This window comes from Nipponia nippon, unplaced genomic scaffold (assembly GCF_047370975.1).
Source record: "Nipponia nippon isolate SJK-2023a ecotype South Korea unplaced genomic scaffold, ASM4737097v1 scaffold_10, whole genome shotgun sequence".
Lineage (NCBI taxonomy): Eukaryota > Metazoa > Chordata > Aves > Pelecaniformes > Threskiornithidae > Nipponia > Nipponia nippon.
In genome coordinates this window covers 35023715-35045319 of record NW_028262291.1, presented here as the reverse complement: position 1 = coordinate 35045319, position 21605 = coordinate 35023715, and positions in this window count along the sequence as shown.

Genomic DNA, 21605 nt, shown 5'->3' with positions numbered 1-21605 from the left:
AAAGCTTTCCTTGCCATAATGAACATATGGGGCACACAGTGCACAAACTTAGCTGAATTTGAAAGAGAATCCAGAATATTTGGTCTGTAGTCATTTAAGCTAGGATCGGTTAAGCACAGTTGAGTATTCATTTGGATAGTAGCTTCCCACACAGGCTGTGTCCTGGAACTGTGCTGAGATTCTTTTACCCGGGTGAAGGACCTCTGTGTCCCTATTACCAGGAAATAGTTAATATTCTTTCCCACTGGGGCCCACATGCACCTGCACAACTGTGGTGTGTGGTTTCTTCTTGCAGCTGCATCTGTGCCTCTGCTGCTGCCTGTGTAGAGGTTTTAAAGTGTAAATGGAGAGTTGGTGAGGCTACCCTTCAGTGGTAATGCAGCCTCAAGGGCTGATGCAAAAGCAGTGAAACCACTCTTAGTAAAGAAGCACTTTCAGTAAAGCATGTTTCTCAGCTGTTAATATTATATCCGACCTTGCTCTGGGAAATTCAAAGCATATTACAAATACCAGTTAATAATGTATCCTCACAATACCATTCTGGAGATGCTGTCTATTATTATCTTGATTTTTCCACAGGAAGAAGATTGGACTGTGAGACCTTTAACTGATTTTCCTAAGGTCACCGAGAGCAAGCCTGTGGCAGAGCGAGATACACGAGGCAGATCTTTCCCAGCCCTGTAGTTTGGCTGCTCAGCCACTCCGCTGCTCCCTTAGTTTGCTATCTGAATTCCTTGAGCAAAAGGAGGACTATTTTTGTCCCAATTGCCAAAACCCATCATTCACAATATCTGCTCCTTCTCAGGAATGAGAAGATTATGGGTGTCAGTAGTCAGAAGAGAGAGTTATCAGCTAGCCCTGGGCTCCAGGAGCGGTGATTAGCATCATCTGTTATTAACCGCAGACGCATGCTCTGGAGCAGAAGTGCTCAATTCTCCTCTGCATTCGAGATCTGTCTGGTGTGAGGGTGATATATGGGAGGGAAGAGATTGTGTTCGCTGATTCTACAAGGTGATGTGATTTAGAGGAGCTAGATGGTTGTTTTACTCTATTCCCGTCATGTGATCCCCTTAAGGCTCATATACCACTGAAGGATCGCCAGAGCCAAAGGACTGCTTGCCCTTTGCACTCCTTTTTTGCACTGTTCCTTCCCCCAGCATGTTCCCCATGGTGGGGTGGGAGAGCGACAACTGGCACACGAGCCGAGTCTGCTGCTTTTGGGCTGATGGAGATTTTTCTCCTCCAGGCAACATTTTTAAGCCAAGGATTTCAGTGTCAACCTCGCTTTTAAGAGAGTGTGTGCTGTTATCTTTAGGTTTACAACTTTCTGAAAAGAAAAGGAGATTTATAGGAAGAAAATGAGAGTGCATATGTGCACCTTATCATGCAAGACAGGCAGACAAATGTAACTACGTGAAGAATTACTGCATGCAGTTGTTGGTGCATGGTTGCACAGGGAGTTTTAGTTCGTGTTCACACACAAAGCTGCTCATTTCAAGCAAAAAACTACTGGGGTGAGAGATCATGTAAGTGGACAGAGATGCTGGCTGTGTTTTCTGTGTGTACCTTTTGGTGTAAAAATTCTCCCTGTCTGCTCTAACAGTAGCTGTATTTAGGTTAAAAACACAAAATGTCTCAACATAAATCACTGAGGTTTTTCTTTCTTTCAGAGACTTGATTCCGCCACCCCACCCCACCCCCGCTTCTTGGCTTTGTTTTATTTAACCTAAAATAAAAGTCTCCTGAATTTTTTTGCAAGTAGGAAAAACCTATCCCTCTGTTGCACAGCAAATGAACCTCACTTTATCTGGTTTAGAAGAATAAAAGTTTAAGGAAAGGGTCCTGGGAAATGTCTTATTACTGCCATAGCCCTAAGCCTTGATAAGAACCCCATTGAGCTGATATACCCGCACATATGTATGTAACAGGTGGCCCCTGTTCCCAAACAACCTGCTCCCAAAGAGAATGAGGCATTTTCTTACAATATTTAGATGCTATAAAGATTTTGAAGCTTCTGCTCAGTGCCTTCATGCACACAGTGAGACCCCTGCTCACCAGATGCCTATGCTGTCTGAATGACCAGGCCACATTGCAGCAAGTTTAATTTGAAGGACAGAAAACTGGGAGACATCCCAGTTCATGGTCACCTGCCCTTTATCACACCCAGTATTCAAACATTAGATCTTCCCTTAAGAAAATGAAGGATCCACCTCTGAATTTCTGTTCTGGTATCCGACACCTCTGAGGAGAGCAGCTTCGTCATTAGGCTAATAGACGTCCTGGGCAAGTCACTCGTCTGTGGAAGCTTTTCCACTTGTTGTAACTTATACATAGGGACTCAACACTCTTGCAACTCTCCTGCAAATAAATGCCCTCTGCAAGAGGCAAGAAATTCTGGGGGGGTTCTCCCCTTTCATTCTATGTCTGGCCCATTTTAGGCAGAAGGCAAGAGCTTCGGCAGGAAAGCAAATGCTAGTGAACCTTTTGCCTCAGCTGTGGAGCACCTGGATCCAACATCTGTTACTAGCCAGGCTGAATAGGAATTAAAAAAAAAGAGAAAGTTTGCACCACTAATGACTCAAATCATGGCAGGAGACACCCAGCTTGGACACCTAGCTCAAGGAGAGCCTCGCAGTTGTGAGCAGCAAGGGAAGAGTAATCCCTTCCTCTGCTCTGGAGCTAAGGCACTTGAACGCTTCTGTGAGACTTGAGGCTAAAGGTTGCTTGGTGGCTCCTCGGGCCTTTGCTGGACTCTGAGGTTCCCCCTCTCTAGCAAGGAGAAGCAGCTCTCCCATTGCCTGGTAGGGAAAACCTCAATGCCTGAAGGTTGTGCCTCATCCCGGGCCACCGCTGAGCTCTGCCTGGAGGTCAGGTGCTGCAGCAGGGCGGCCTTCATCCTGTGCATCTGCAGACCGGAGACCGCAGGCCTGCTCCCCTGCACCTCAGAGGGGGTCACTTTTTATCTGTGCCCCATGCATTTAAAATATGATATTAAATGCAATGAAACTGTCTCCCTCTGGCCATGCTGAAGAAATTCATACTACTACCAGTAACACCAAATAAGGCAATAAAAGACATTGCTTAGTTTGCACAACCTTTTATTTTCCTCCCTAGAACTATTTTTAGTTAAACAATTTTCTGCCAAAAAAGCTCTGTCTGTGTCCAGAACTGCCCTGGTCATCGGCGCTGTTACCAGGGACTCAAGCTTTATGGCCCTCATAACTCCGGAGGGCGAAAGGTCGAGCCGTGGAGCCTTTGTGTCAGCTCCACATTTCTCTTTAAACACATGTGAGAGACAAAGCTCCCCTGAGACCCCCATGGAAACTGCCTCCGGGGGAGGGGAGAGGGTGAGAGAGCACTGGCCTGGCAGATAAAAGCAACATCAAAAGGAGCAGGGAGCAGCTGTCCATCTGGAGAAGCAAACTTTTTTTTTTTTTCCTTCGTCTTTTAGGAGAAAGAGACTGTCTCAAAGGATAGTCTCAAAAAATTTTGCATGGAAGGAGAAAAAAAAAAAACAAAACAAAACACAACAACGAACCCACCAGCAAGGGGGAGGGCAGAAAAGCCCCGGCAGCAAACAGAAGGAGGTGCTGCTTGGCAAAAATCCCAGGCTGAATCATTTAAATCACTTTTAGTGCCTCCAAATGCAAGTCGCTGCCTCTGTTTATAGAGTCACAGCGAGAGACCTGAAGAGAATACATTTCCCAAAGCAACATCTGAGCTCAGGAATGAATCAAAACTCACTTCATACGCTGCAAACCCCCTTCCCTCTGACCAAGCTTTTGTTCTGTTCCTGGGTTCGGTGTCAGCCTCCATCCCTGCAAGAAAAAAACCACAGCTTGATGACCAGATAGCTGAGCGTGTTTACGATAGGGAGGGTTTCACTACACAGGCTTTCCACTACGTGTAATTGCCAATAATAAACAGTCTGCATATAAGTAATTGTTGACTGACACACCAACATAGGTGTAATCCTTCAGTTTTCAAACTGACAAATTCCACGTTCTTATCATTGGATTTGCAGACACAAAAAGTTCTTCTCCCAGGCTGTAACTATTAAAAGAGTTACTCAAACACAACATGTACCCAGCCCAAAATCAAAAGAAAACTGCAGTCAAACTCAACAAATTCAGCAGCAAATCCCAGTCTGCATCATTAACAGGGCCGACGGGGCTACCTCCCACTCCTGCCCTTGTCCAAGGGCTTCCCATCATGTCTACTTGCACCTGAAGACACTTAAAAAGATGTTGACAATATATTTCACCTTTCAATATAGGTTGAAAATACCTATTAAAAAACAGACAGTGAGCAATATAAAAATCAAGAAAGTCTAAGTCTCGTTTTTCACCAATCCAACTCAATATTGTGAATCTGGAGGTTTGAAATTGTTTGAGTACCTGAGACGATGCCAGGCTGCAACTCTTGGAAACTTTCAATCTCTGCTTCAATAAGGTGAAGATGTTGCAAATGGCCTGTAACACATGTTTATCTATCCTGTGTGATTCGTAACATGAAAATACCTGGCAGCTTACCACACATCCAGGAACGCACCCCATACCGAAGGGAGAAGGGATGAAGGATGGATGCAGTAGCCCTGCACCCCCGTGAGGTGGGATGGCACCCCAGGGTGTGCGCCGGGGAGCTCCCTGCCCGCAGACCCCAGCGCTGTCACCGGCCAGATGCAGGAACTAGATCTCCCTTCCTCTCTGCAGCGTGCGTACGAGCCACGGCCAGAGGCAGGTGCCCGGCTAACCAGACCAGCCATCTGCCCCGCAAGGGCAGTCCCCGACACCCTGTGGGGTGCTTCACACACGTGCCTTAAAACAACAGCCTGTGCAATAGCATTTATGCAGTGCTTTGGCATGCGCGGGAAGATGATGGAGAGCACGACCCCATTCGTGATTCACCCTGGGACACTCATCAGCATTTCTTCGTGCCTGCCATAGCCTCCCACAGTGGCAGCCTGGGGTGCTCTGAAAAGGCTGTGGTGGCACCCGAAGGGCAGGTGAGCGTGCCCGAGTGTGTCTGGCATGCTCTGTGCATGAGACATATTGGAGGCAGTGCTGCAGACCTCGCCAGCCTGGGGGAAGAGAGCAGGAGCCGGGGGGGAGGATCTCCTGGGAACGAGATGTTGTCCTAAGCAGTGCAGGGAGGGGCAATGCTCCCACCCTGTACTGGCAGGGGTTCGTTTAGCCGACTTTCAACAACAGGCACCTGTGGCACCCTGGTACACCTCGAGAAGATGGAGATCTCCATCCGCAGCACCATGGCTCCCATGGCACCCTCCTGCCTCCAGCTCAGGCATCCCCCTGCACCGAGGGCAGAGCCAGCCCCTGCGCTCCTCGCAGAGCTGACTCCCACCTCACGCCTCCCCACTGCTGGGATAATAAATACCTCATGCCTGAGCGCAGCGCATGGCCAGGCTGCTCTCCTGCTCCCCGACGGCACGTCCAGGGGCGTCAGATTGGCAGGTTGCTGGAGGAGGCGAACCTCGCAGGCTGGCGGGCAGCCAGGCTGCCGTGGCCTCCTGCCACAGCCCCTGCCTCTCGCAGGGCCAGCCTGCCAGACACGTCACCCTGTCGCGTGACAGGCCACTGGGTTGTCTCACACGCTAGAAAAGATTTGAGAGGTCTGCCTCATCACCGAGAGGCCCGTGCAGGGTCCCCTTCGCTGTCCTCACCCAGCCCGGGGTTTAGAAGGGCTGGTGGGTGAGTTTCCGCCCGGTTTTGGTCCAGAGCTGGTGCCCCCAGAGTACTGCAGATGACTTCAGATGCTCTTCATCTCCCCTGCTTTCTGACGGGGTTACCCTGTTTTTACTCTTGTTTGTGCTTTGCAATCCGCTATCAAAGTTACCTGGGCAGAGACGTTCCCTTCCCATTCCCCGTTAGCACAGAAAGGCATGCAGCCCAGGAGAGCCTGGGACCCACACCAACCCACTCGCTGGGATGTTGATAAGCATGAGCTCTTGTCAAATTTGCACGCAAAAAGCCAGCATTTCTTTCACACCTGAGGTGTGGCTGGTCCGAAAGCCGGGTTGTGTGTGAGTCCCCAATGTCAAACTGCTACTTCCAGCCCCACTGTCCTGGTACATCTCCAGTCTCAGCTTCCAGAGTGGGAATAAGCACAGAGCCTCTCCTTCCAAGCAGCTCTGGCGCCCGGTCCTGCTCGCAGCCCCACAAACCCTAAAGTTGGCTCTGATGGCCCTGGTGAAGAAGAGAGTGCTGTTTTTTCCTCAGGAGTGGGCTATCTGCCATGAACCACAGATTCAAATTGTGGTGAAGGCAAGGACTGCCCATACATCTACATTTTCAGATATGTCCTCTTTTTCCACACATAAATATCTCCAGTTGGATCTTTTTTGGGTTTTGTTTTTTGGGTTTTTTTTTTGTTTAAGCTTTATAGATTTCTCATGGTTTTTCCAAATATCTGGTTGGCCCATCAGGTCAAAAGCCCCTTGCTACACTGCAGCACATCTCAGAGCCTCAAACAGGTGCCCAGGAACCACCCTGGCGTATCTGAGACAGGCAGCACCCCAACCCACGCTGTTGTGCACATGCACTGTGCTAAAAGAGCCACACGAAGTAAGTCAGTCCGATGCACAGACCTACTGCGTGTGTACTGCCTGATATATCTCAATATCAATCTATCTAAAATGCAAAGAATAACTGTACAGGGCACATGCACACATCTGATACATCCTGGAAGCACCAGACTTACTTACACAATGCACTTACTGTGCATCTGTCTGCAAAATCTTGAACAGAAATATGGGAGCCCTAGAGGAGAATTTGCTGGAAATGTGTTCCTCAAGCCTACTTGGTCTATTCTTAGTGTCTTCCGTAGTAACGGGTCGCATTAACAGGTAGGTACTTGGGTGATCTCTTTGATTCCTCATTATTATCTCCCAGCTGTGTCTAGAGCAGAAGTTTCTGCCATTGCTCACTGCTGTTGTGGCCACTTCTGCTCATGCGGCGCACACCATACTAAGGCTACTCACCTAATTTCCCCATGACACAGGACTTGCACCCCACAGCTCCAGTGGCTTAGATGGAATTATTACAGACGTAGCTGAATATAATTTTCATCAGAATCTGGCCTTTTTTTTAACTGCATTTAGCCCTTGAGTATGTTTCAAGTATGTTTCATCTTCTACAGACCTTTAAAATACTCTTGCATTTGCGCGCTGTGTAATGAGTGCAGCCCAGGAGCTGCTCTGATCAGCCGGGCAGAATGTGTGCATGCAAGATGAGGTGTTTCTGATGGCTGGCCTGAAGCTGAGACACGTGCCTCTACTGGATAGCCATCTGAGTCCAAGTCTTGCCCTTTTTAGCAAGCTTCATTTGAGCATGTAAAAAATTGCTTGCAAAAACAACATCTGAAAAAAATCCTTCCAGTTTTAAGGGTAACTGTCCAGAATGTTAATTTATTAAAGAAAGTCCCACCAGACCATGCACGGGCTCTGAAGAAAAGGCCCAGAGGAGCATAGTGGACTGAGAGGAAAGCCTGAGAGTTTGTCGGAGCTCTGGTAAGAGTCGCTTTCTTGCTCCTTCCTCATCGAGCGTCTCGTGTGCTCTGCAGGATTTGAAAGACCCTGAGGAAGGTTTTGCGGCCTGCCTCTGCGTAATGAAAGCACTAGTGTTAATGTGGCACCCTCGTCAAGCACGTGAGGCTTTCCCCAGGGCCTTGAGAAGCCCCTTCCCTGACTCTTTGTTTTGTTTCACTAGAGCTCTCTGCCTGTACTGAAGGGGTTACTGTCTCGTACAATATAACAGTGGGGCTGACTTGGCTGGAACAGACATTAACTTCCACAGTAAATCTGGCAGGAGCTGGTAATTACAGAAAAAGCAGCCAGGGGTCATGGCCAGCCAATGCTCTGGAGTAACAGAGCAGAAAATCAAAACAGAGGGGGAAGGGAAATCATATTCATCATAGTCTTAGGGCTGAGGTCGGTCTCCTCCAAACTATCAGGAGCCTGTCGTCAATTGTTATGTTTAGAAGGAGCCTCTGGAAGATGAGGTAATAATAATGTTAAACATTAACTTGTTAGTGCTCCCGCTGCACTGGAAATTCACCTCCACCCCAGCACAGCTGGGAAGGGGGAACGAACGCTCCCTGGAAACAGCCGGGAATACGGTTCGCTAATTGCACTCCTGCATTTGTCCCGTTTCTGGCAGGCTTCTAGCGCTAACACGCGACCCAAAGGTTCCTGCTTTGTGCGTCCTCCGCGCTCCCCCCCAGTCCTGCATTGCTTCAAAGTCCTCCAGCACACGCTTCTGCCCTTGCCGCCGCCACCCCGGAGTGCAGGCAGCGGGGTGAGGGAGGTCTGCCTGCCTGCAGCGCTGCCTCCGAGCTGGCAGGGAGAGCGCACACGCATGCAACTCCTTGACAGGGTGGCAAAGACTCACGTATGGAGCAGGAGAAAGCATCAAATGCGTCCCGATAAAGCCTGGGAGAAAAGAAGACTGGCTGTGTTATTGCTGTCCTGTAGCTCCTCACAGCTCTGCACTCCAACATCTCTCCTTTCAGCCTGATTTGAATTAGTGGCTGCCCTGTAGCTGTGGCTGTAAGTGGACTAACACTACCGGAGAGCCCATCCATGAAGGAGTGAGGTCATGGCGGGATGGGAAGGGCTGTAAAATGCAGGGCAACGTACAGATAAAATAGTTTCTTTCCTGTGCCACAGGAGAAGCCAGCAGCACTTCAGCATTCATTTGGGCTTCTGCTTGGGCTCTCGCATGCACATCACGCTGTCCTGCTGGGAAACCCCATCCCTTGACAGTTGCTTGGATTGAACAGACAACGTCTCATTGCAGAAACAGAGGAAAATGGGGCTTTATCCTGGCTGTGATGCAGCTTGGCGCATACCCTCTGACGGCTGCCTGGTCTCACCCTGCCCTTCTGTAAATGGGGGGTATAAAACCTGCCTGAAAGATGCGCTGAGGCTTAAATAATCCACAATTACAGAGCACTGCTGACAACTCCAGAAGATGAGATCCATTAAAATGGAAAATTCAACTATCAGTGGTAATACAAAAGAACTTGGGGTCTAATGCACAGAAAACATGGATTAACTCATGCAGGTTGAGCTGGCCTGTGGAAAAAGTCATTGGCACAGGTTGTCCCACCTGCTTTGTAGATGGTGGCAGGCCCCTTCTTTGAGGGACAAGCCCCTCGCCAGCTGTTATGGAGGGGGGCTGGACCAAGAGCCCCTTTTCTGCCAGGTTGGTGTCCCAGCTCAGGCTGAGTGATCCTGGATAACACTGAAGAAATGGTTTGTTTACTCATTAAATGACTAGCGAGGTGGCCCCTATCTGCCTCTCTGCATGTTGGACATTGCTGAGTGGAGCAGAGATTCAGCAGGCAAGCAGCCGCTGCTGTTAGACGTGGTGGGCTACTGACTGGCTCAGAGAAGAGGGCGTAGGAGCCGTGTGTGATGGCCTGAGGCCAGCCGCTGGTCAGAGCAGCAATTCGTCTGCTGGCACCGACCCGCTGGTTGTATCCCAATCCAGTTTACTCTCAAAGTAGCGCTGGTGTTGCAGTAATTCCATAGGCAGTGTTCAGGGTGGTAAAACAGGCACCTGTAAACGGATATCACACAGCAAAATTTAAATTATGGCTTTTTCAGATGCATGCTGTCTTAACCCCCCCCCCCCCCCCGCTGTGTCTCATCTTTTGTATTCATAAAAATCTATAAAAAATGGAGAAAAAAGGGCTACTGGGCTCAGACCCGTAGCCACTGCCAGTAGCCACTTGCTGCTGTATTGCATGCATCCCCTTACAGGTCACCCTATCTCAGCCTTCGCATTCACTTCAGCCATCTGACACACAAACAAGTTGGCTTAATTCGTGACTGCATATGGAGGGAGCCTGGGTAGCTGCCTGTCGCTAGATGATGGGTAACCAGTGTGTGTCTTCGCTTACAGCAGATGTGATTCAGCCACTGACACACAGCTTATGGTGAGGAGCGTGGGCGAGAGGTGGCCCTTGCACTACTGAGCTGGGGTTGCAGCTGGGTAATAACCAAGCTGTAGGCCCAGGCTGTGATGTCCTTGTGTTTCCAGGCTGCTGGGCGGGCTGCTGTGCATGCCTGGGGCTGAGGCTGGGGCTCTGGCTCCTTTTCCTTGTGTTTCTGGGCAAGTACAAACTGGGAATTACAAATATCTTTTTTCAGATGATTTCTAGCTCATTTTTAGCAAGTCCAACTTGTTAACATAAGCTTCAGGTGTTCACACAAACTCTGGAGCGCTTCTCTGAATTGCAGCCTGCTTCTCTTCTGGTGCACACCATCCTGTTCACGGACAATGTGAGCCCATGCAGCTGCAGCCCGGGACCCACCAGTGCTCTGCCACCCAGACCTCAAGGAGACCAGCTGGCAGTGGTGCAGGAGGACACACTCTGGGACAGTCTGAGGGAAGCCAGCACCCTGACTGCCCATGCCGCTCTCCGTTGTCTAGGCAGAGTTCTTCCCACATAGCGTTAGCAGGCATCGTTTGCTAGAATTAAACATCTCTGAGGTAAAAGATCCAGGTTTGGACCTCTCTGAGGAGGGCCAAATCAAGTGCCACTTGACCTTTTTTAAACCGTAAAACATAAGGACACACAAAAATAATAGTCCAGGAATCTTCAGAAGATGTGGGAACAATTCTTATTTTAAATACAAGTGCATTTTTCTCTAACCTCAGTGTCATGATTCAGCATTTCTACAGTAAATAATTTACAATAACAAAAGCGAGAAACTAAGAGGTTTGTGGGGGATCAAGGTAAAAATGAATTTTGCAGCGTGAGAGAGATGAAAGGTAGATTATCATGAAAACAGGACATCTTGATCCTACCGCTAAGGAAAAGCTGAATCCTCCACCACAAAACCTACTCTGAGTCATTGTTTAATGAACCGAGCATTGCTCGCAAAAACTCAGCTCTGAGCTCTTTTTTTCAGATAATAAAAACAGTGCTGATATTTTTATATCGAGTTAATGGTCTTGAAGAAGAGCCACAAAATTGTACTTTGCTGTACAAACTCCTACTGAAGAAGAGAAGTAAATCTGGAGGGTAACAAAAAGATTCTGGATGCACTGTTTACTTAACCCTCCCGAACCTCTTCCTTCCCTCCCACACGAGCACCTAAACCCACTTGTGTGCTTGGTGGGAATTACGAGGTCTGTTCTCAGGGTTGCAGGGTTTTACAGTATGATTCAAAGAAAAGCAGAAACCGTCCTGCACTCTCCTTGTGTCTGCCAGCTCTACTGACACTGAGGAGGAGGATGCCAACATAGCTTAAATCTCAGCAGACCTTTACAGAGCTGGCTCGGTGTTTCTATCCACATTTTACAGCTGGAGAAACACGTTCAAAGGCAGGACCTTGACAGTACCAATGTGCTTTTACAAAACTGATTCAGCTGCCCCAGAGTTAGCAAGGTGAGCCCTGGCACAGGCAGGTCTCCTTTTCTGGCAGCAGAGCCCTGAAGACAGCTGAAAGCCCCTCTGTCTGCAGCCACCTCCCAGCAGTGCTAACACTGCTGCTCCAGTATTAGCAAGAAGGGATTTCTACGAAAATTTTGTCTGGGCTGGGTAAAGCTTAAGCGATTTGCCCAGGACCAGCATACAGGTTAGTGTCAGAACCAGGAAAGGTAGCTAAATCTCTGGCTCCCTGCAGTTAAGGATGTGTGTAGACAATTGGGCTGGGAGCTTGTCATCACCTCTTATGAGGAAAGTGAAAGGGGGAGGCCTCTTGGAGAGCATTAGTGCTTTTATTGCAGAGAGATATTACAAAAGATTGCACAGTGGAACATGTTCCAGAATCAGGAGGGAACTCAACCCTAAATCTTTTGATTCCTTTTGCAGCTGGAAACATGTCACAGCAGGATCCACTGCAGGTCCTAGTGCTGGAAAACAATGGAGATAAATGGTACAAGAAGGTTTTTCTCATATAAAAATAGCACTTTTTTTCTTACATGAAATATTGCTTTCACACCAGGCCTCTCCCTGACACTAGAAGGACGGTGACAGGCTGAGGGACGAGTGGATGTGGCATGTGACATGAAGGTGGAATTCAACAGTCGATTGAAGAGATGTTGATCTAAATTATACTGCACATTACCACTATGTGACCCTTTTTCTTACCCTTTGACTGGGCTTTCTGAACGCTTCCGACACAGATTTCCATACTTGGGCGGCAATATTTCAGATACCTGCAACTGTAAAACTCGGTGAGGAACAGCCTGAGAGCTTGACTCCCTCACCTTGAACCTCCTTGAATGTGGTCTGGGCGTAGCCAGCCACTGATGTGTGAAAGCCAGCATTTGCTTGCTCACTCATTTGCTTTCAACCTCCACCCCCCATAGCCATTGAAATGTTGCTTTTGGCAAGAACTGGGGCACAGGGGAGGGACAATTACCACGAGCACTCATTGTTTGCAGAATGTTTTTCTTAATGCCTTAGAAAAAAAAGAAAAGGGTCAGGTTGAAAGGTCAGCCGACCTCTTTGTTTTCTTTGGAATGAGAGATTCAAACCCTTCAGAAAATGTTTTATTAGCTCTTCTGAATTTCACTTTCCGCAGAGGTTTTCTCTCCAGGCAATGTTTAGAGGCACCAGCAAGGAGTGCCCACGCTCATCAAGCTGAAGGTGATTTAAGGAGAAGAACAAAATCTGCACCTTGGCTAATGGAAACCAATACTTTGCTTCAAATTTTGTTATGAAAGAAAAAAACCACTTGCTTGCTGAGGAAGAAGCAGCTTGGGGAGTGAGCAAAGGGCTGCGGAGTCAGTTTTACCTTAGCCCTGGTCAGCATTAACTGGAAGACTCCTCCATTTGACCCAACCATCAGCTACTCACACCGGGAACGTTTGCAGTCTCATGCATAGATAACGAATGCTTATAGGACAAGTCCACACAAGTTGCATTCGGCATTTCGGCCTTTGCAGAGCGGGGCTGGCTGGCCAGGGCACAGCGGCGTCCGGAGGAGGTGGCGTGGCAGCAGGCGGGCACTGAGCAGAGCGGGGCTCGGGCTATGCCTGCGTGACCCCCTTTCTCCCTGTGGAAAAACACAGAAAATGAGATTCCTCTCCTTTGTGAAGGGCTTTCAAACCTGATGACAAAAGGCAGTATTCAGAGCTGGAAACTATTATTGTTTTTCTTTGGGGGCATTCAGTCCAGGACAGGTTCAGCACTAAATGAGGATAAGAAATGCCATTTACTATAGCATATATGTGAAATAAAAGACTTAATTCCCTTCATTTTGTTAACTTTACTGACTGCCGTATCTTTGGTAAAGTGTGTTTTTGAAGCAATCCAGGTAGTTCCATTCATGGTAATGGCACTAAGAAAGACTGATTTCTTCCTCTTATTCATTTCCAGGGTTGCAGTCATTGAGATGCAAAAGGCATGGGCTCCAAACAGAGATGTTCGTGCAGTTCAGGCCATCAAAATGGTGTGGGGGCCCTCAGGGACGGAGTTCAGACCACAGTCTTCTTACCGTGTATGAATGAGAAGAGAGTAGTTTAGCATACAGCCTCCCTTCAGCAGACACTGAAAAAGCTTGAGTTTTTCATTCATACTTCTCAAAATGCTTCACAGCAGGAGTAGGTATCACTTCCCCCTCCACCTATACTCTAGCGCACAAGTGCCAAGCCCACCTGACATTGCTAACATGTTTATAGCTTATTGTGGGGATGTGAGTTGCAAACGCAGGCATGTCTGTGCATGGCAATGAGCAGACCCATGTCAGAGATCCAAGAAATAGGTCTAAATAAACCAGTACAACACCGGCTGAAGAAAGTAGCTCAGTTCTTGGAAGCAGGACAGCTGTGTCAGCAGGGTATCCACGCTGGAGGTAGCCCAGCTGATAAACCTGCTTCTTGAAGTTGCTGCAACGCTCATCCAGCATGGCTTCTGGGCTTCCAGGCTCCAAGGTGATGGTCCTTCTGGTTTGGGAGAGAGGTCAGGGGCTGCTGCACCACAGTCCACCAAGCAACACAGACAGTATTTCTTTGGATGTGGGAACTGGGGGGGTGACTTTTACCAGCAGTCCCTTCCTATTTACACCTCCTTCATTAATGCTTCTGAGTGACAACTTCTATCCAGCTTAGGAAGAGGCTGGCTTGGCAGTGGCTCCCCACAGGTGTCAGCCCGCCCCCAGTGCAAGCCACGAGGAGGGCTTTCCTTCCTCAGCAGACCTCCTGCCTCCGGATTCAACACCCAGCTCAGAAGACAAGCCCAGATAAGGCTTTTCTTTACAGAAGCAATCTTGCTCCCTCACCCAAAATAGCACTGCCCAGCTGCATGGCCTGGCTGTCCCCTTTGCAGTACCACCAGGCCCTGTTTCACCCAGGGACACCAGAGTCTCTGGGTGGTGGAGAGGACAGGGGTGGTGCAGGCTCATCCTCTGTAGTTTCACCAGACAGGCATTTTGGTCGACTGCCTCGGTTTGGGATGGCAATTTGATCCTGCAGAATAAATCTATGGATTACAAACTGGAGCAGCGTGAGTTTTGGAGATAGGCACCCTGCGTGAATACGAGCTACAAAAACATAGTCCTGACCCTCTCCTCAGGCAGGGTAACCAACGCCCTGGCAGCTCCGCGCGCGCTTTGACTCCGTTACCTAATCTCCAGCTGTGGGCTCCGCGCCGTGCCAAGTCTCCTTTGGCTCTGTCTAGTAATAATCGTTTCTGGAGTCCCGCCAGGGCCTCCTGCCAGTTCCAGTCACACTCTGCTAATGCAAGAGGCAGAGTTTATTAATTCATCGCCAAGGCCCATTGTCTGAGACACTGCCTGGCTGTTTATTTACTCCAATATGGTCTGTATTTACTCAGACAGAGCAAGCGAGGGGACTTTGTTTAACTTTGCAAGACCTTCTGCTGGAGGAGACATGTGACCTTATGCAGAACTTCAGATAAATGTTCAGAGCTCAGGAAGGACCTTTTTTTTTTTTTTAAGTGTGGCCTCAAATAACACCGGTAGCCAGTATTGACAAACTGTAGCAAAGTGTAATAAAGGAAAGGAAAACATAATAGAGTTCTCATTTGAAATACATTTGCGAGTGTTTTGAAGATAAAAGGAGAAAAACAAGTGCATACCCTAGGACCGAGGCCACGAGATAGGGATTTGCAGCGAAGGGAAAGGGCTTTGCCTGAAGAAAGGGACAAGTCAAGACATGTTAACCTGAGGCTGCCCTCCCCTTTCCACTGCCCTCCAGCAGCGAGGGGCTGTGATTGGAGGCGGGAAGAGGCTTCTGCAGAGGGCGCATAATATCACCTGATGGCAGCACGCTGGCTGTGGTATGGAAGGGCACACAAGGAGACCAGTTGTAAAGCCCGGTAAAGCTTTGTCCATCAGGAGAGCATTTTTTTCCAGGCAATGCTGCTGTACTGGCATAACCCTTGGTGTGCATTTCTGTTGGACTAAAGGTGTCTTCTGCTAATGCAATTGAAGCTGCAGATTAAATGTTGTGTTTTCTTCAGCAGTAAAACCTATTTAAGGAACTCCTCCCTTCTTGTCCTTGCTCTCACCTTTGCACTGCTCTCAGTTGTACCTTCGTTCGTTGTGACATTGCGCTGTAGACTGAATCTTTGCAAGGATGCCAGTTTAGGAAACAAACAAACAAACAAACAAACAAACAAACAAATAAAAACTTTTTCCCCCATAACATACGATGTTTGCAGTCCTGGGTAAAGCACCTTCATGTACATGTATACTGGGCAAGCTCAGTTCAGAGAAAGGCTACTGTCTTATTTTAATTCTACTGGTTTATTTAATGTGGTAGAATTATGCATGCATGTACATGTGTATACAAACATACGCTACTTACATGCATGTGTGTATTTATAGAGACAATCCCCCTGGGAGAGGGGGTAGGGAAAAATACAGCAATCTGAGCAGTGCATGCTCTTGTCTGGCTTGTTTTAAGTCAGATCCTCAATGCTATTGTAACATGGTTTTGTATTTAATTTCCTGTGTTTGTAACTCAAGCCAACTTCCAGTGTTGCTTGTGCGAGTGTTTGTTTGGGTTTCTCTGAGGGCCTTTCTTTTGTTGGAAAGTGTGAGGATTTTAACATAGCTGTTAACACCGCACTAAAAAGCCTGATCTTGTTTTCATTGGGGCAACTGCTAAAACACCCTTCTGCTCGCAGCAGGAGTGGCGCTGGTTCCCGAGTCTGGCATCAGCATCTCCGCACACCCGCTGTACCTCTGTCTGGGGAAGCCATACAGCCATGCCCGGGGGGGGGAATTTTGTTCCCCCTGTGCACCAGTATGAAAGACCAGTATGTCTTCAGGGCAGCAGCAAGCCCGGGCTCTGACTGATGGAGCAGGTGGATTTAGTTCCTGCAGCTCCAGAAGTTTTCTTACCTTTGCTAGATGTGCCCCCACCTCTGCAGGGAGGTGAGCAGGACACACTGCGCTGGCCACCCCGTGTCACTGCTTTACGTGTTCATGCAAACCAACTAAATGTGCCCAGTTATCAAGCCAGCGTGTCAAAGCCTATGGTCTGTCATGCATTTCTCTTTGGCCTGGCCAGCGAGGCATCTCTGGGCATGACCAAGGGTACCGCCTCCTCCCCGCTGCCTCAAGCCACCCCCTAGCCTGCGCGCAGGCTTTATGCAGGGACAATCGACCTCAAAGCATTGATGGCACCAGCCGCGGGACACCACGCTTGCTGGGGGGTGCGTGGGTGTGGTAGCTGTGGCTGCCAGCTGACCACCCCGATGGCTTCGCTTCGGGTGATGCGCTGGCTTGGTCCCGTTGCCCTGCCATACCACAAGCGCTGGCTTGGTCCCGTTGCCCTGCCATACCACAAGCGGCTGAGCCGGGCTGCGGCACGGCCGCCCCTTCAGCCTGCTGCCAGCGGGGCTGTTCATACACCACACTCCCTCCCGAGGTCTGCTGCTCCTGCCTGTCCTCCTCCACAAGCCAGAGCCACCTCTCCAAATATGCACAGTGGCTGATACCACTTGTTTGTTTACTGGAGAAGTTTTGCAATGGAGTGTGAAGAGAGGGATGTAACTGTCACGCGTAGGGTAGTGCCAAAACACTGAGGGGGAGCTGACGGGTGGGTTTGTGTCCCTGTGCAGAACAGCACATGCTGCCTCCCACTGGTGTTCCTTTTCAATGGGAACCTGCAGCCTCTGTGGTGGAAGGAGGAAGGTGCAGCAGAAGTTTGGGACCTTCTGGTCTCCTGAACTGTGTTGTGTGGAGCACGTTATGCTTATTATCCTTTGAGCTGTGTCCTCCCAAAACACCTAGCATGAGAGGATCAGTTCTTGGGAGGTGGAGTCCTGGGCTGGGCAGAGGCCAGCATTTCTGTGCCATACCCCAACATCGCCGTCACTCCTCCCGAGGGCTCATACTAACACCTGCTGGCTCTACCAGAAGAAGAGTAGCCTCAGAAGAAGTAGTGCTGTCAGTGAAAGGTCCACATATATATTTTCTATACCAGCCCATTTCAGTCCAGATTAGTGAATTTTACATGCCTGGGGGTGCTATTCCCCAGTGGTTTATTTGGAGTAGCATGCGAATCCTAGAGGATGTGTAATCTTATGTTGACCATTGGGCCTCATTTGTGTATTTTATTAGTTAATTTTTAAATACTGACCTAGAGCTCTGGATCCATTTTAAAATAATCCAAATTATAAATAAACAGACTGCCTAGCATGGGCTTGGAACAATAAATCAGGAGAAAAAACAATTAAACACAACAGAAAAAAATTGGTCTTGAGAGAAAACAGACACTGAAAGAAGAAAAGACACACCAGCATATATTATAGAGGGAGAGGCAGAAATAGCACAAGACTGAAAGAAAAAGAAAGAAAGGTAAAGAAACTTCACATGCTTTTTTTAAAAAAAAGCATTGTATTCAGGCAATAAATAACACAGCATTAGCACGTACATCTCTGTTAGGCTTAATTACAACAGATTCATCTTAATGAAAAATCAATCCTCAAAGCAGCTCTTAATATTCACCTTCGCTGCTTGTATCTGCTAACGGAGCCTGAGTGTAACAAGGAGAGCCTGTACACATATCACATTAAAGATTATACGCAGCTGAGCTTAACCCTCCCTGCCAGGGTGGTGAAGGCTGCTCCGCAGTGGAAGGCAACCCGGGGAGCAAGGGGAGCCGGGCGGCCGCAGAGGGGAGCAGGGGGCACGCCGCCCTCCCATGCAAGTAGCCCAGGCTGTTTGCTGCAGATAGGGGAGGGAAAAAGCAAGGGTGGCTTTTCACATGGCTGGCTGATCTTTATTACCTCCGAGTTTGGTGACACAGGCAAGGGTATTTTGTTCTCACTTGAGGAAACATTCTTAGCAGTGCAGTGGGCGATAGCAATTTGTTGCCACTGTGGCCCATTCACTCATGGACCTAAAATGTCATACCTACACACAGTCTGTTTATTCTGGTATCGTCTCTCTGGCAGCAGCCAACATTTCTTTTTCCAGAAGATGCAAGAAATCTTCTGCAATAATCTGTCCTGGGGAAAACTGCTTCTCTGTTGCCAACAGCAAGAGTTTGATTTATGTTCTTCATATCACATCTCTGTTTTAATTTAATGTTGAAAGTCAATGTTCTTGCACAGAACCATCTAGCTCCTTTTACTCACTCTTGGATGCAGTAATGTGGCAGTGAGTCCCACAGATGAATTACATACTGCATCTGAAAAATAAAGGCAGTGCTTAGATGTCCCAGCATATCACTGGACCGGTAGCGGAGTGGTGAAAATGGACTGCCACCAGCAGCACTGAAAGGAGAGAAGTCACCACCATCCCTCCTGAGACATGTACACTCACCGCCGATCTGCAGACAGAATGCCAAACTCTAGACATCTCACTAGACCAGCTGAGTCAGAAAGCACAGGGCATCCCTCGTGTCCCCTCTAGGACTGGCATTTTCAAAGCATCCATCAAGCTCCTTGTAAAAGAGCACAGAGGACTCGCTTCTCCTCTTGAACAAGGCATGCTTGGAGTATGCTGCCACTGCAGTTGGGCCGTAAAACTTGCTCTGCTGAGACAAGACAGGAGCCTGGTGGTTGTATTGGTCCTTAATACACTAAATTTATGAATCCTGTGATTTAAGTGGGGTACAGCAGGTCTTCCCTCAGTTGTCCATCCCTTCCCTTCTCACAGGCAGAAAGGCTGACATGTCCAGCTGCACTAAGCCCCAAGGACCAGCCCAACTCTTCAGAGACCCACGGCAGCTCCAGCATACCCTGTCCCAAAGCTCCAGGCTTGTGTCAGGGAACAGTTTAAATATTTATGGGGCACACACTGGGTACAGCACGTAACATTAAGACTTTGCCCAGGATCCTAAAACAAGTAATCTTTCCCCTTGAGAACACAATATGTAGACCTTGTTGAGAGTAATGAGTATCACCAGCATGAGTCCACCTCGGCTCCTCGGCACTGGAGAACAAGCTCCAGCCTGGGCTCAGGAAGGAGGAGGGGGTCCAGGTCACCTTTTCCGGCAGTTCACACCTTGTCCTATGAATCACAGAGCCTTTCTGTACACTAGTCCCACAGCTACATGTGCTCTGAGGCATGTTCCTCTCTTCCTGACTCATTTTCCTGACCTTCCTTCGTGGGCCAGTGGGTTTACCTGGCCCAGGCTCATCCCTGGGCCTTCCCACAGCACCACCTCTCAGCTGAGCAAACCGATGTCCCGGGGTGTTTCCGGCTGTGAGAACGGCCATTTCAGGGGAACACACGCTATTGTGTGTCAGGCCACACCTGACAGAGACATGACGCAGTCAAGGCCAGCAAACAGAGGGGTTTCCCCGTATCCTAGGTACTCCATGAGACAACACTCCAACCTCCACCCACCCCACTGCAAGCAAGGGAATTCCCAGTGGGACAAAGATGGACACCTCCAGGTCCCCAGCATCTTCGTGCAGGAGGGAGGTGGCGTTTCAGGCTGGGGAAGCAGCACCCCAGTAGTGGGTAAGGGATTGCTAGGAGCTAGACAACTCCTGGATGACAGGAACTAAACTGAAGTGCCAAAGCTTCAATTTAACTATTCCACCTAAAATTAGGTGGGACGAATCATGAGTTAAATACCAATTGTAAAACACTTTGGGATCCCTCCTGCATTGCAGTGAACTGCATGGTATAGCTGGCTTTCCCAAATATTTAACCAACAGGACTGATAGGAGCAAACATCCAAAGATTTGCTCACGTGATGTCTGCAGTTGGGAGGCTACCAAAGCACTTGGCAGGCTGAAGGGCAAAAGAAAGGGACAAATTGTGTGTACAGTGCATTCGTGGTTGCTTCCTTCTGGGAAGCAATGGCCTGCCTGTCCCAACACAGTGCAGCATCTCAGCATAATATCCCAAAGCATGAATAGCAGCAATTTGCATCAAGGAGTGCTCTCCACCATTTCCACAGGGATATTTATGTCTGACTAAATATCCCTGAACCCCACACAATGCATTTATCACATTAAATAATGACAAAGGGAGGCTTGAGTGCAGAAGCCGGTGTTCTCAGACACCCAAGGTATGCCTAAACTGTAACCTAAAGGCATGACCAAAGACTTTGTAGCTGTGCAAGAGCTAGCTTTAATTACCTAGCTCAGGTACTGACAATGTGACACAGATAAGCTGCTCAAATATTTACAGTTTTCTTGGGCCAGTTTTCCATCCCAGGCTGAGTCCCACAGTCGATGGGTGGACTGCTAGTTCTGGCAGACCCTGCCTAAACAAACTGTACTCCACCATCTTCCTGAAACAGAAATGTGTGCTCAGCCTTTCGCTTGTAGATCAATGACTGGAAGCTGGTATGCCATGGAAACAGGTACAAAGCAATCCAAAAGTCCCACTCTACATGCCACCAAGCTCTTCCCATTACCCATTTTTTTCCTGAGTACGCTCCATAAAAACCTTGGGTGAAGTTTCATGAAAGGCAACCAGAGACAAGCTGCCCTTTCCATCCTTGGCCTTGTGGATAATTTGATGTCTCTCCCTCGGACGTGATGCATCTGATGCCTTCCATGGGTGCTGCATTTATGGCCAGCACGTTGTTTGCAGATGTATGTGCAGGCTAAGCCTAAGGGGTTGTGGACCCAGCACCAACTGGCTGAATGAATTACCAAAGCAGCTCTTGCACAAGGACCAGGGTGTTGCAGGTGGCAAAGGCAGAGGGTGCAGCTCTGCAGTGGGACAGTTGGTGAGGAAAAAACTGCTGCTTCAGCATTCACAGACAAAACCAGAGTAATAAATAACTGCTATAAATGGTTGAGCCGGGGACTCCAAGTACCTGTAACATGATAATGTTTGGAAATGAACGGCCTCTGGAAGCACTGAGTAAACAGGTCAGAAGGTTCAGTGACTTCACAAATTGGAGAAACTAAAAATTACACATTACAGAACGAGGAGGAGCCAGATACCGCTCCTTGCTGACAACCTAACAAAGGCCAACATGGCAGCACAAGCTTCATGCTAGCGGGGATTCAACACCAGGCCTTTCACAGCGGCCTCTGAGCACCTGCTATTGCTTTGTTATCTTCTTAGAGGAAAGGATCAGGACTTATTTTTCTGAATTTCCAGCTACCTTTGCTGAGGATCCAACTGCCTCAGTTTTCTTGCACAGGCAGTGAGAAGCAGTTATTTGCTGGGTCAGCTTTAGATC